The 12,553-nt window shown below is 44.6% G+C and overlaps 1 long non-coding RNA gene across 1 annotated transcript in view; it reads right to left on the bottom strand.

Moving 5' to 3' along the window:
• Positions 1 to 12,553, bottom strand: part of LOC116980511 — a 22,505-nt gene extending 9,952 nt beyond the window's left edge. The window contains exons 1-2 of the long non-coding RNA XR_004413991.1: positions 12,542 to 12,553; positions 11,349 to 11,354 (exon numbers count right to left, since the gene is read on the bottom strand). This is a non-coding gene — a long non-coding RNA (uncharacterized LOC116980511). The remainder of the gene's footprint in view (positions 1 to 11,348; positions 11,355 to 12,541) is intronic.

The raw sequence follows: 12,553 nt of genomic DNA, 5'->3' as shown, positions 1-12,553 counted from the left end.
CTGCCAGTGTCATATCAGTGTCGCCAAAAGATTTATTTATTTATTTTTTAATTTTTTAATTTTTATTTATATTTTTATTAGAAGCCGCGTACAAAAGTATAAACCGCGGCATATGACATAATTCATTTATTGTACAGCTTCCATTTTAATTTTAGCAAAGATGAAATAGAAAAAGAGAGAAAGAGCAAGAAAGAAAGAAAGTGAAAAAGAAAGTGAATGTGTAAGAATAGAATCCCTAAACTACCAAATGAGTGTAATCAAAGAGTGAGTAAGTAAAAAAAAAATAAAAGATAAAAATGAAAAAAAGGGGAAAAAAACCCAAAAAGTGTTGATATACCTGCTTCATTTCTCACCACACCCATCACCCAGTCTTTAAATCGGTTTAATTCCAAAGTTGTGTTGCACCATACTATCCTTGTAATGAATCAATGAAAGGAGACCATATCTTTGAAAATTGCTCTGATTTTCCTGCTAAGACAAGTCTCATATCTTCAAGATGTAGTGTCTCAGACATGTTTGTAATCTACATTTTAAGAGTTGGGGGAGATGTATTTTTGCAAAATTTAAGTATAAGTTTTTTCAAAGATTTATTTCCAAAAGTTATGGAGTTTTATGAAAGAGGCAAAGGAGTGTGTTATAGTTGCTTCTTGAGAGAGACAGAAAGATTTTGAACATTTCAAAATCTAGCAGCGACAAAATAAATGTTGTGACACTTGAAAAAACAGCGCACGTCATCACGCAGCAAATTTTTCAGTGACCTGATACTTCAGTCAATGATGCCGGCAGTCGCTGAAAAAATCGCCAAGTGGGACAGGCCGTTTAATGTGCAGGGATCGCTGGTCGGTGCGGACTCGGTGGGCTTTCAATGATTTAACAAAATCACAGTTTCAATGATTTAACAAAATCTGAACTAAAAGTAGTAAACAGAGAGTGGGTCAGGCAGTATCTGTGGAAAGAGACAGATCTTCTACTTGAAACTTTAACTGCTTCTCCTTCCATAGATGCTGCTATACATTTCCAATGTCTTCTGCTTTTTATTAATGATCTGTATGGCACTGGGAGACAGCAAGAAGAAACGTCCATCGCTGCTACTTGCTATCCAGCAATCTCTACTGGAAGAAACTTGTCCAGGATATAGGATGCAGACAGGCTTGGGATAAGACATAAAATAGTGTGCGGTTGAATAGTCTGTGAAGCTCTGGACAGAACAGTGGATGGAGAAAAACGCCAGTGGACCTGAATCCCAGCCTTCAAGAGAAATGGGGAAAGAAAATTAACTACATTAATTTCTGAAACCAAACTGTTTCTAGTGAGGTAAAACTTGCATTAATGTTATTTTCAATTTACTAAAGGTTTTTTTCCATTTTGACAAGTAAAACCACAATGAGGGTGGCTCATGCACAGATTAATTTCAGAATAACTGGGCCATGGCAGTGAGCATTATTTGTCACCTTAAGTTACTTTGAAAAGCTAATATTATACAGAGCCAAGATTTTGTCAGCTTTTTCTCTCCTACTACATCCAGGAGTGAAAAGGATTAAGTTTAATGAGCGTGGGAGCAGGTGGATTTGCGTTTAAATACACCTCATGGCCAAAAGCAGACTCCTGCAGATAATGGAAACTGGAAATCAAAGAAAACGACTGGAAAAAACTGTACAAGGCAGGGAGCATCTGCGGAAAGACTAGCCTAGTTAACATTTCAAGTGAATTATATTTGTCAAGATGGGAAAAGTAAGAGAAATCAGTAGTTGCAATAATACAATAAATAAACATACAATATCAGTTATTTTAGGTGGACCAAACAATGATAGTGAATGATGAAGTACTGAAGTGCAAAGTCCATAGCAGTTCAGTGCTGAGAGAGGGTTGTGGTTATGGCTGGTTCAATGGCACTTAATTACCAAGGTACAGGGCATACAGATCAGTAGGATTATTGCCATACATAAGTACAATCCCTGATTCAGTAGAAAATGCATAGAAACAACCCACTGAGCCCATATGCAAGAGTCACCAAGCTTTGGCACAATTTTTAAAATCCCAGCTGCAGTTGGCCATGAAGACAAGTTGCAGCCGTCGCCATGATCCCGATCTTCCTGCAAACCGTCATCCCTTTTCTTGCTAGGCCACCTTCAGCCTTTATGCCTGGGAAGGGGGGAGAACCTGATGGTTGATTTCTTCTTCTTCTTGCGTATGGCGTGCACAGCCTAAAGTTGTCGGACAACTTGTTCTATTTGATCCTATTTGACTGTGCACTCCGGGTTGATTGCATTTGTCGAAACAGGGCAGACCACGTGAAGGTTGCAATCTCCCACCCCATGGTTGATTTGAAGAAGCTGTTCTTGAACCTCGAGGTAATTGTTCACAGGCTTCTTCCCGATATTAGTGAGAAGGGAATGTAGCTACAGTAATACGGGTCTTTGCTGATATTCAATGGTTCAAATGGCAGGGCCTGCAAGAGTAATATATGCAAAAAGGATTTCACTGTGCAGTTGCATACGTGGCAAATAAAACATAATTGATCCATTGATTGACCATTTATAGCTACTGAGCATTTGTGAGAATGCAAAACTGACAAGAAGGGCTGTTGAAGACCAGTCAGCCCACTGTTGATTGTCATGGTATCTGCCGTATCCACCTTACATCGTGCTTGCATCAGGACACAGAAACCCCTGTTTAGGAATACATATTTTATAATAGAATTGACGAAGGCTGCCGGTAAATCTTGGATTAATGTAATGTGCGATAATGTATTAAAGGTTAAATTATACAATATATCATGGTCTATGTGACAAGAATTATGATGTGGTCACAGGACACACAAATTACTCTCAATTTTGATGAAAAATCATGGACCTGAGGTAATCATGGTGTTTCGCTCTCCATGGATGCTGCCTGATCTGTAGATTATTTACAGCAATTTCTATATATCATATGTTCAGCATCTGCAGTATTTTGGTTTGGTCCTGTGGGATTTCTGGGTCTGACAAAAGGGCTCATGGACTTTGAAAAATCTCTTTGAGGTGAAACCTTCTTATCTCTTCCATCTTTGAGGGTCAAACATAAAACCATTCTTTTTGAATGTTGTATGATGTTCACAATTCAGTGTTTAGTTTAGTTTTGCTTAGTTTAGTTGAGAGATACAGCATGAATACAGGCCCTTCGGCCCACCATGCCGACCGTCAGTTACTAGTTCTATGTTATCCCAGCTTCGCATCCTACACACTAGGGAACATTTACAGAAGCCAATTAACCTACAAATCTGTACGTCTTTGGAATGTGGGAGGACACTGGAGCACCCAGAGAAAACACACATGGTCACAGGGAGAACGTACAACCTCTGTACAGACAGCACCCGTAGTCAGGATCGAACCTGGGTCTCTGGCGCTGTAATACAACAACTCTACTGCTGCGCCACTGTGCAGCCCATTGCAAATAAGCATCTTGACAAGGCGGATGATAGAAACATAGAAAATAGGTGCAGGAGTAGGCCATTCGGCCCTTCGAGCCTGCACCACCATTCAATATGATCATGGCTGATCATCCAACTCAGTATCCTGTAACTGCCTTCTCTCCATACCCCCTGATCCCTTTAGCCACAAGGGCAACATCTAACTCCCTCTTAAATATAGCCAATGAACTGGCCTCAACTACCTTCTGTGGCAGAGAATTCCACAGATTCACCACTCTCTGTGTGAAAAATGTTTTTCTCATCTCGGTCCTAAAAGATTTCCCCCTTATCCTTAAACTGTGACCCCTTGTTCTGGACCTCCCCAACATCGGGAACAATCTTCCTGCATCTAGCCTGTCCAACCCCTTAAGAATTTTGTACGTTTCTATAAGATCCCCCCTCAATCTTCTAAATTCTAGCGAGTACAAGCCGAGTCTATCCAGTCTTTCTTCATATGAAAGTCCTGACATCCCAGGAATCAGTCTGGTGAACCTTCTCTGTACTCCCTCTACGGCAAGAATGTCTTTCCTCAGATCAGATGAGAGGATGTTTCCTCTAGTGGGAGAATGGAGAACCACAGCCACTGTGTAGAAATTAGACTTTGCCATTTTAGATCGAGATAAGGTAAAGACTTCTCTTAGATGATCGTCAGGTCTTTTTAAAACTCTTCCTTAAAGGCCAGTAGAAGCAGAGTCTTTCAATATTTTTAAGCCAAAGGTAGACAGATAGTAGAGAAGCAAGGAGTGAAAGGTTAGGGGAGAAGACAGGAGTATAGAAATTACTATCACATCAGCCATGATCTTATTAAATGGTGAAGTAGGTCATACAGTTTGACCTATTTCTCTGTATGTTTGCATGTAAATCGACATATTTTCTCAGAAGAAATGTGTGGAGACTGGTGACGTTTATGCGACACTGTACATGGGCTGCAGTGGTCCTTTGCTCTCAGGTCTTGAGTGGTGCTGCAAAATCTGCATTTCTTACTGTTCCTATTACCCTTATGTGTAGGTGGTACATTTCACTTATGTGCTTTAGAGACCATTCATGAGGATTAGAGGTCAGCGTTGCTTCAGGTGAAAATCATCAAGTTAGGCATTAGAACACCAATGAATTAAAGTTTTCATGCTGGTGTTGAAGCTTTCACAGTTTATCACAACTGACCAGATTTGTTGAATTAAAATGTCAACATCAGGAATTGGTGGTAATTTTCTGTCAAAAGGGACATTATATGGACATTGGGATGCGAGATTTCAACCTTCACGTGGTCCACCCTGTTTTGACGAATGCAATCAACTTGGTGTGCACAATCAAATAAGATCAAATAGAACAAGTTGTCCTACAACTTTAGGCTGTGCACGAACATACACAAGAAGAAGACATGGACATTTATCAACAATAGAGGTGCTTTGGATCCATTTCCTTTGAATGTTCATTTATGAAAATATTGGAGATGGTGTACACGGCAGTTTGGCTGATGGTCATCTGTCTGAAGTAGGGTTTCTACCCGAAACGTCACCCATCCTTTTTCTCCAGAGATGCTGCCAGACCCGTTGAGTTACTCCAGTACTTTGCGTCTATCTTCTGACTGATAATCAAGTTATCCAATGGAATGTCAAATAATCTGTTTTCAAATTGGCATGGGGAATCAAGGCATTTCAAGATAAATCTGTGAACCATTCACTGCAGGAGTGCAGGGGCAGGTAGAGGGTCTTGAGATGATGCTTTCTAGACTAGATCAAACATACCAACCATTTCCTAGTCTTTAGCAGATTGTATCAATCGCCTTACACAGTGGGGCTCGAGAAAGAAGGGGCAATGTTTGATATGATTGCTCTCTCCCAGAACCACAGACACATGCTGCCTCCTGTGGATTTCAGCATATGTACAACGCTAGAAACAGGTAACTACAGAATCATTCCAGATACACACTTCCAATGTAGGAGTCCAAAAATTGGGCTTGTATTCAGAGAGAAATTTGAGCTTCATGATTAGCAGAAGTATTATCACACGTTTGACTTTCAATTTAGAATACCACCAACAGGTTTTCAAATTGATTTATACCTCTTAGAATTTACTACACCAGCGGTGTTTAAAAGCAGATCTAGGTAGTCAAAAATAGCATGTAAAAAGTATAGGATGACTCCCTCTAACAATAAAAATGTTAAACGGCAAATGGAATATCTTATTCAACCTATAATTATGGGATAAATATATCGTATGTTGAAGTTAACACAACAGATGTGCAGCTTTGGTTTGTATTTTATGTGGTTTTGAAAAGCCATATTGGAACTGAATTTCAAAAATAAAATGGCTTCTGCCAGCTGTGATTGTGGTGGGCTCCTTTGTTCTGTTACTGAATTGCAAATGCACTTCATCTGATTCAGAGAGAACTGCCTTTGATCTTGCGGAACCTGTCACTTGCCTCCTTCTTTGGACACTGGTGCCAGACGCCACGTTTAATCCCTCTTTGATCAGGTATGGAGAAGTATTACTTCTGGTAAACTGTGAGAGCTCATGCCCAGAGACATCAGTGGATTGTTGGCTGGGATCCAGAATGGTTTCAGAAACCTCTTTGTGGGATTTGCTGGTATATTAGAGCGGATATTTGAATAATAAGAGCTAGTTTCATGAAAACCAAAAAACTGCAGATACTGAAAATCTGAAATAGAAAATGGTGGAAACATTCAGCAGATGAACCAGCATTAAGAGAATGATCTTTGACCTGAAATGTTAGCTCTGTTTTGCTCTCTCCAAAGAAACTCTTCAAAGAGTACTAGTAAATGTTGGGAGTGATGTGTGCTGGAATCCCACTATCGATGCTTGCTGGAGAGGGATGGGTGCAGGAGAGGGATGGGTGCAGGAGAGGGATCCAATGGCATTTACTCACCAATAGCCTGTTCGCCGACTTGGATTTCACTAGGTATGCTTGGCTCCAACCCTTTCCAAACATGGACGAAACAGCTGAATAAGGTGAGGTGAGGGTGTCTGCCTCTGACATCAAGGTAGCATTTAATGGAATGTAATATCATAAGGAACCTAAGTCAAATTAACGTTACTGGGCATTAAGGGGAAACCATTTCAATAGAAACATAGAAACATTGAAAATAGGTGCAGAAGTAGGCCATTCGGCCCTTCGAGTAAGCACCACCATTCAATATGATCACGGCTGATCATCCAAAATCAGTACTCCGTTCCGGCTTTTTCCCCCCATATCCCTTGATTCCCTTAACACCAAGAGCTAAATCTAACTCTCTCTTGAAAACTGGTTGGGGTGACACCTCACACAGAGGAAGAGGGTTGTGTTGGTTGTTGGACAATTACCCTAGTCCCAAGAAATACACAAACATGACATGTCACAAATAAAGCATAAGTTGGCCATTCCGTCCTTTTGACCTGCTCTACCATTTAATAGGATCATGGTCGAGCCAACTGTAACCATGGGGAGGAAAGTAGCAGGAGGGGGATGGGTGAAATACATGGGAGCCCTGTTAGCTAGGGGAGATTGTCCCATGTTGCTTGGTTCCTGTGTTTCCAATTAAACAATGTGAATAAGGATGGTCACGGTTCCCTTCCCTGCCCTCCTCCCTCCCCCTTCCCTGTCCTCCCCTTCCCTGTCCTCCTCCCTCCCCTTCCCTGTCCTCCTCCCTCCCTATTCCCTCCCCCCCCCCATGGTATGGCAGTTCAAGGTGAGGGAAAACAAATTCGAAGGGAATTTGAGGGATTACTTTTAATCTCAGAGGGTGGTGAGTACATGGAATGAGTTGCCAGAGGAAGTGATAGAAGTGGCTACAATTACAATATTTAAAAGACACTTGGACAGGTACATGGATATGGGCCAAGTGTAAACAAACAGGAGGTGCGTTGCTAGGCATCTTGGTAGGCATGGATGAAATGGGGCTATTTCTGGACAGTATAGCGCTATATGGGGTTTGCATTTTCTACACATTTCCTGTTCTGGAAAATGACATTGTCCATTACTGCCTGCCTTAATAAAAGAATTCACTCATAGCTGCAATTAAACAAGCAAATAACGCAACAGGTTGTCCGTCCAAGCTATACAGTGATGTTTTTAATGTAAATAATTTCACTAAATGCTGAATTATGCAGATGAAGAGCAAGTAGCTTGCTCCATCTAGTGGAAATGTTAGGAATTACTCCAAATCGTTGTCGAAAGACTGAATTGATGTCAAGAGATTGTGGTCAGGGCCGGATTTACGTATAAGCTTCACAAGCTTAAGCTTAGGGCGTCGAGATCTAGGGGGGCCTCGGCAGGGCCGGATTTACCTATAGGCTTCATAGGCTGATTGGGAGGAGGAGCCTTACATAGGGGATCGGTAGGGGCCTCACGTGGAGTAGCTCTTCATCTAAATCCGGCCCCGATTGTGGTACCTGTAAAAGTGGAAATTCACCCGTTATGACCAAGCCAGAACAATGTGAGGACCCCTTAGCCATAACATTCTACTGGGCAGCAAACAGGAACTCAGTGGTTTGAGCAACATCTGTGGGGAGAAATAATTTTTTAACCCCTGACATCGTACTGCCAAATTCCGCCTTAAATATATGCATCGACTTGGCCTCCACTGCCGTCTGTGGCAATGAATTCCATACATTCACCACACTAAAGAAATTCCTCCTCATCTCTTTTCTAAAGGTACATCCATTTATTCTGATGCTATGACCTCTGGTCCTAGACTCTCCCACTAGTGGAAACATCCTCCCCACATTCACTCTATCCAGGGCCATCACTATTCGGTAAATTTCAATAAGGTGTCCCCTCATCCTTCTAAACTCAAGCGGGTACAGGCCCAGTGCCGTCAAATGCTCATCATATGTTAACCCAATCATTCCTGGGATCATTCTCGTAAACCTCCTCTGGACCCTCTCCAATGCCAGCACATCCATCTTCAGATAATGCGGCCCTTATGGTTGACGCTCGGGTCTCAGAGCTTCGGTGTCTGAACTCCTCATACATTGGATAGGTGATGTTTCGGGTCGAGGCCCTTTTTCAGACTGGTGACATTTCAGCAAAAGGTCTCAATCCGAAACATCACCTACCCACATTCTCCAGGGATGCTGCCTGACCTGCTGAGTAACTCCAGCACTTTGTGTTCTTTTATGGTCTCCAGAAAGCTCCCTGTGCCGATGGGGCTTTCTAACCAGTAGGACTCAAAATGAGAATGGTTAGCCGAGTGCAGTCTCCTCTGGGAAAGTCCATCAGATCCCTGGAGACGTTGGCTCTCAGATACCTCACACCTACCCCTGGACTATAACCCAATCGGCGACCTTCAGGCCATTGTCTCCCATACCGTCACAGATCTCATTACTTCAGATCTTTTGCTCCACAGCCTCCAAACTGATAATGCCTGTTCCTCTCTTTCCCAGGATTCACAAACAAGACTTCCCTGGTCAGCCCAGTGTTTCCCGTTGGTTAGTAACCGGGAGATCCAGTAAGCTTTGGCGAATTGAACGTGTGTTCAGCGAAACGGTCGCCAAGTCTACATTTGGTATGACCAATGTACAGGAGCCCACATCAAGAACACCAGATGCAGTAGATGTGGTTTAAAGAGGTGTACTGTCGGGGTCCCTGGATGGAGTGAGGGGAGGAGGTACAAGGACAGGTATACTTCCAACAGTTCTTCCAGATGGATCTCCCATTGCTAACCACTATAACTACTCTTCCCATTCCCATTCTGATCTTTCTGTCTTGGGCCTCCTCCATTGCCAAAGTGAGGCCACACACATATTGGAGGAACAGCGCCTCATGTTTCGCTTGGGTAGTTTATATCACAGCCGTAGAACTTTGAATTCTCCAATTTCTGGTCACTTCTACCAACACTTCCCTCCCCTCACGTTTGCCCCCTTTCTTCACCAAAAGTCTGAAAACCAGTTCCTCAGTCCTAAGTATAAAAAGTCATATAGCTGCAACATGACCTCACATCATTTATACTCAATACTCTGATCGAAGAAGGCCATTATGCTAAAAGTCCTTTTGACCATCCTATCTACCTGTAATGCCACTTTCAATGAACAATGAACCTGCATTACTCAATGCTTCAGCTCTACAACACGCCCCAGTCCTAGCATTGACTGTGTAGGTCCTGCCCATGTTAGACTTCCCAAAATGCAACACCTCACATTTCTCTGTATTAAATTCTTTGAAAAATCTTTCACCCCTCACCTTAAACCTATGTCCTCTGGGTAAAAGACTGCGCATTTATGCTTGTCTATTCCTCTCATGATCTTATACATATGTGGGTATGTAGGTTAATGGCCTCTGTAAAATGCCTCTAGTTTGTAAGAAATGGATGGGAAAGTGGGATAACATAAAACTAGTGTGAATGGGTGATCAATGTTCGGCGTGCACGGTGGGCTGAAGAGGCAGTTTCCATGCTCTCAATCATTCAATTCATGATTGTACAAAGTAAAATATCAGTCCCTTCCCTACCTGATGAAGATACATGTTGTCACAGCCCAATCAGTAGTTTGGACGTTCATGTTTGGTAACATGTAGAGGGTAATTTGTTGACACAGCCTAGAGTTTTGACTGCAGGTTGAAGAATCTGAGGACTCAACTTAAATGTGCTCATGTAGCACCATTAATATATTTTTGGACATCAAATGTCAAATATATTACACCTACTGCCTCTTGTGGTGATAGGACGCAATAATCAATGGCTATTGTGGATTGAATTTGCCCTAAGGATGTCACTATTTTCAGGATTGTGTTATGTCGCTAACTGTTCCTCATGTGCAAGTACAATTGGTATCTCTGTCAAACGCCTTCCATCAAAAGTATACCATTAATGGTGTGACTCTCCAGGTCAATGCTTCAAATTTTTTTGAAGCTGGAGACAAATGCAAATACTGCAAAAAATGAAATCTGAAAAAATGTAGTAATTGTTGCTGCTGCTATTGAGGCTCCCCGATTCCTCCGACTATCGCCACTATAATGTGACCGCCGAACCTCACCGCCCCCACCGGGGCCTACTCACCTCGCCGCCTCACCGGGCCCGTCGAACATCGCCGCCTCACTGGGACCACCGAACCTTGCTGCCTCACCGAGACTGTCGAACATCGCCGCCTCACCAAGACCGCCGTATCTTGCTGCCCCACCAAGACATTCGAACCTCGCCACCTCACCGACCTTCCGCCCACCGGGACCTCCCACGCTTCGCCCGCTGACCCGGACTCCTCTCTCCGCGAGCCTCCACCATCGACTCTACCGACCCTCGCCACTCCACCGCTCTTCATCAGGCCACAGCCATCGCCTTACCTGAATCCTAGGCTCAGCACCGGACCTGAAGTCTCCACGCTGCAGACTCCAACTCCTCGGAGTTCGACTGCGCTGGGTCCTAGTGCTAGTCCCCCGAACCCAGGAAACCTGTGGTTGTTCCACTGGGTCTTCCCCTTCCCCCTCCAATCATGTGACCTCAGTTCTTGCCCACCCGCACTGTACTCCTCATACCCCTCCCCCCCCCCTCCCTGTCTACCCACCACCCTCCCAGCCAGACATCGCCTCGGCCCCAATCCACTCACCTGCCTTCCTCCGGCCCCAACCCCATCCTTGCCGTGTGTTCACCATCCCCCTCTCTGATACCAAACGGTCTGTCCTCAGCAGAGGCCTCACCTTTGTCCCCCTCCGTTCCCACCTCAATGAGTTCTGCCCCCACCACGATGTGGAGCACTTCTGTCGCCTCCACCTCAAAGCGTTTTTCCATGGGAAGGAGTCCTCTCCCCCATTGATGATCCCTTCTCCCGTCTCCAACGGACCCCCTCCTCTTGGACTCCCCCTCATGGCCATCTTCCGGCGTTAGACCTTTTTATTTTAAACTGCCGGCGCGACATCAACCGCCTCAACTACTCCACTCCCCTGGTTCACTCTAACCTCTTCCCCCCGAACGCACAGCTCTCTACTCACTCTGTAACAACCCAGACTGGGTGATCAAACCTGCCGACAATGGAGGTGCCATGGTAGTCTGGCGCGCTGATCTCTACAACGCCGAGGCATACGCCAACTCAGACATCTCCTCCTACTTATCCTTGGACCATGACCTCCACGGACGAGCACCAGGCCACTATCTCTAGCATCATCACTGACTTCATCAACTCCGGCTCCCTGCCCTCCCAAGCCTCCAACCTCATCGTTCCCCAGCCCCGCATGGCCCGATTTTACCTTCTCCCTAAAATCCACAAACCTGACTGTTCTGCCAGACCCATTGTTTCTGCCTGTTCGTGTCCTACCGAACTTATTTCCACATACCTCGACACCAACGTATTCCCCCCCCCCCCCCCCGGTTAATTCCCACCCTACCTATGTTCAAGACACCTCACATGCTCTTCGTCGACTGCAGGACTTCCATTTTCTAGGCCCCCCATTCCCTCATCTTCACCATGGATGTCCTGTCACTCTGCACCTCCATCCCCTACCAGGAGGGTCTTAAAGCCCTCTGTTTCTTCCTCGACCGGAGAAGCAACAAATCCCCGTCAACTGATACTCTTCTCCACCTAGCGGAGCTGGTCCTTACCCTTAATAACTTTGTTTTACTCCTCCCATTTCCTCCAAATACAAAGCGTAGCTATGGGCATGCTCATGGGCCCCAACTATGCCTGCCTCTTTGTAAGGTACGTTGAACACTCTTGTTCGAGACGTACAGTGGCCCTATCCCCAAACTCTACCTCCGCTACATCGACGACTGCATTGGTGCTACCTCCTGCACCCACACACAACTCACCGACTTCATCCATTTCACCACTAACTTCCATCTGGCACAAATACACCTGGATCTTTTCCGACATTTCCCTACCATTTCTTGACCTCACCATCCCCATCGTAGGGGACTGACTCCCATGGCTTTGTGGACTACACTTCTTCCCACCCCGCTTCCTGTAAGGGCTCCACCCCCTACTCCCAATTCCTCCGTCTACGCCCCATCTGCACCCAGGATGAGGTGTTCCACACCAGGGCATCGGAGATGTCCTCATTCTTCAGGGAACGGGGGTTCCCCTCCCCTACTATAGATGAGGCTCTCACATGGGTTTCTTCTATACTCCGTGACTCTACTCTCACTCCCCATCCCCCCCCCCACTCGTAACAAGGGCAGAGTC

The sequence above is a fragment of the Amblyraja radiata genome, chromosome 14 (assembly GCF_010909765.2).
Source record: "Amblyraja radiata isolate CabotCenter1 chromosome 14, sAmbRad1.1.pri, whole genome shotgun sequence".
Classification (NCBI taxonomy): Eukaryota; Metazoa; Chordata; class Chondrichthyes; order Rajiformes; family Rajidae; genus Amblyraja; species Amblyraja radiata.
This window is presented reverse-complemented; position numbering and strand designations above follow the sequence as displayed.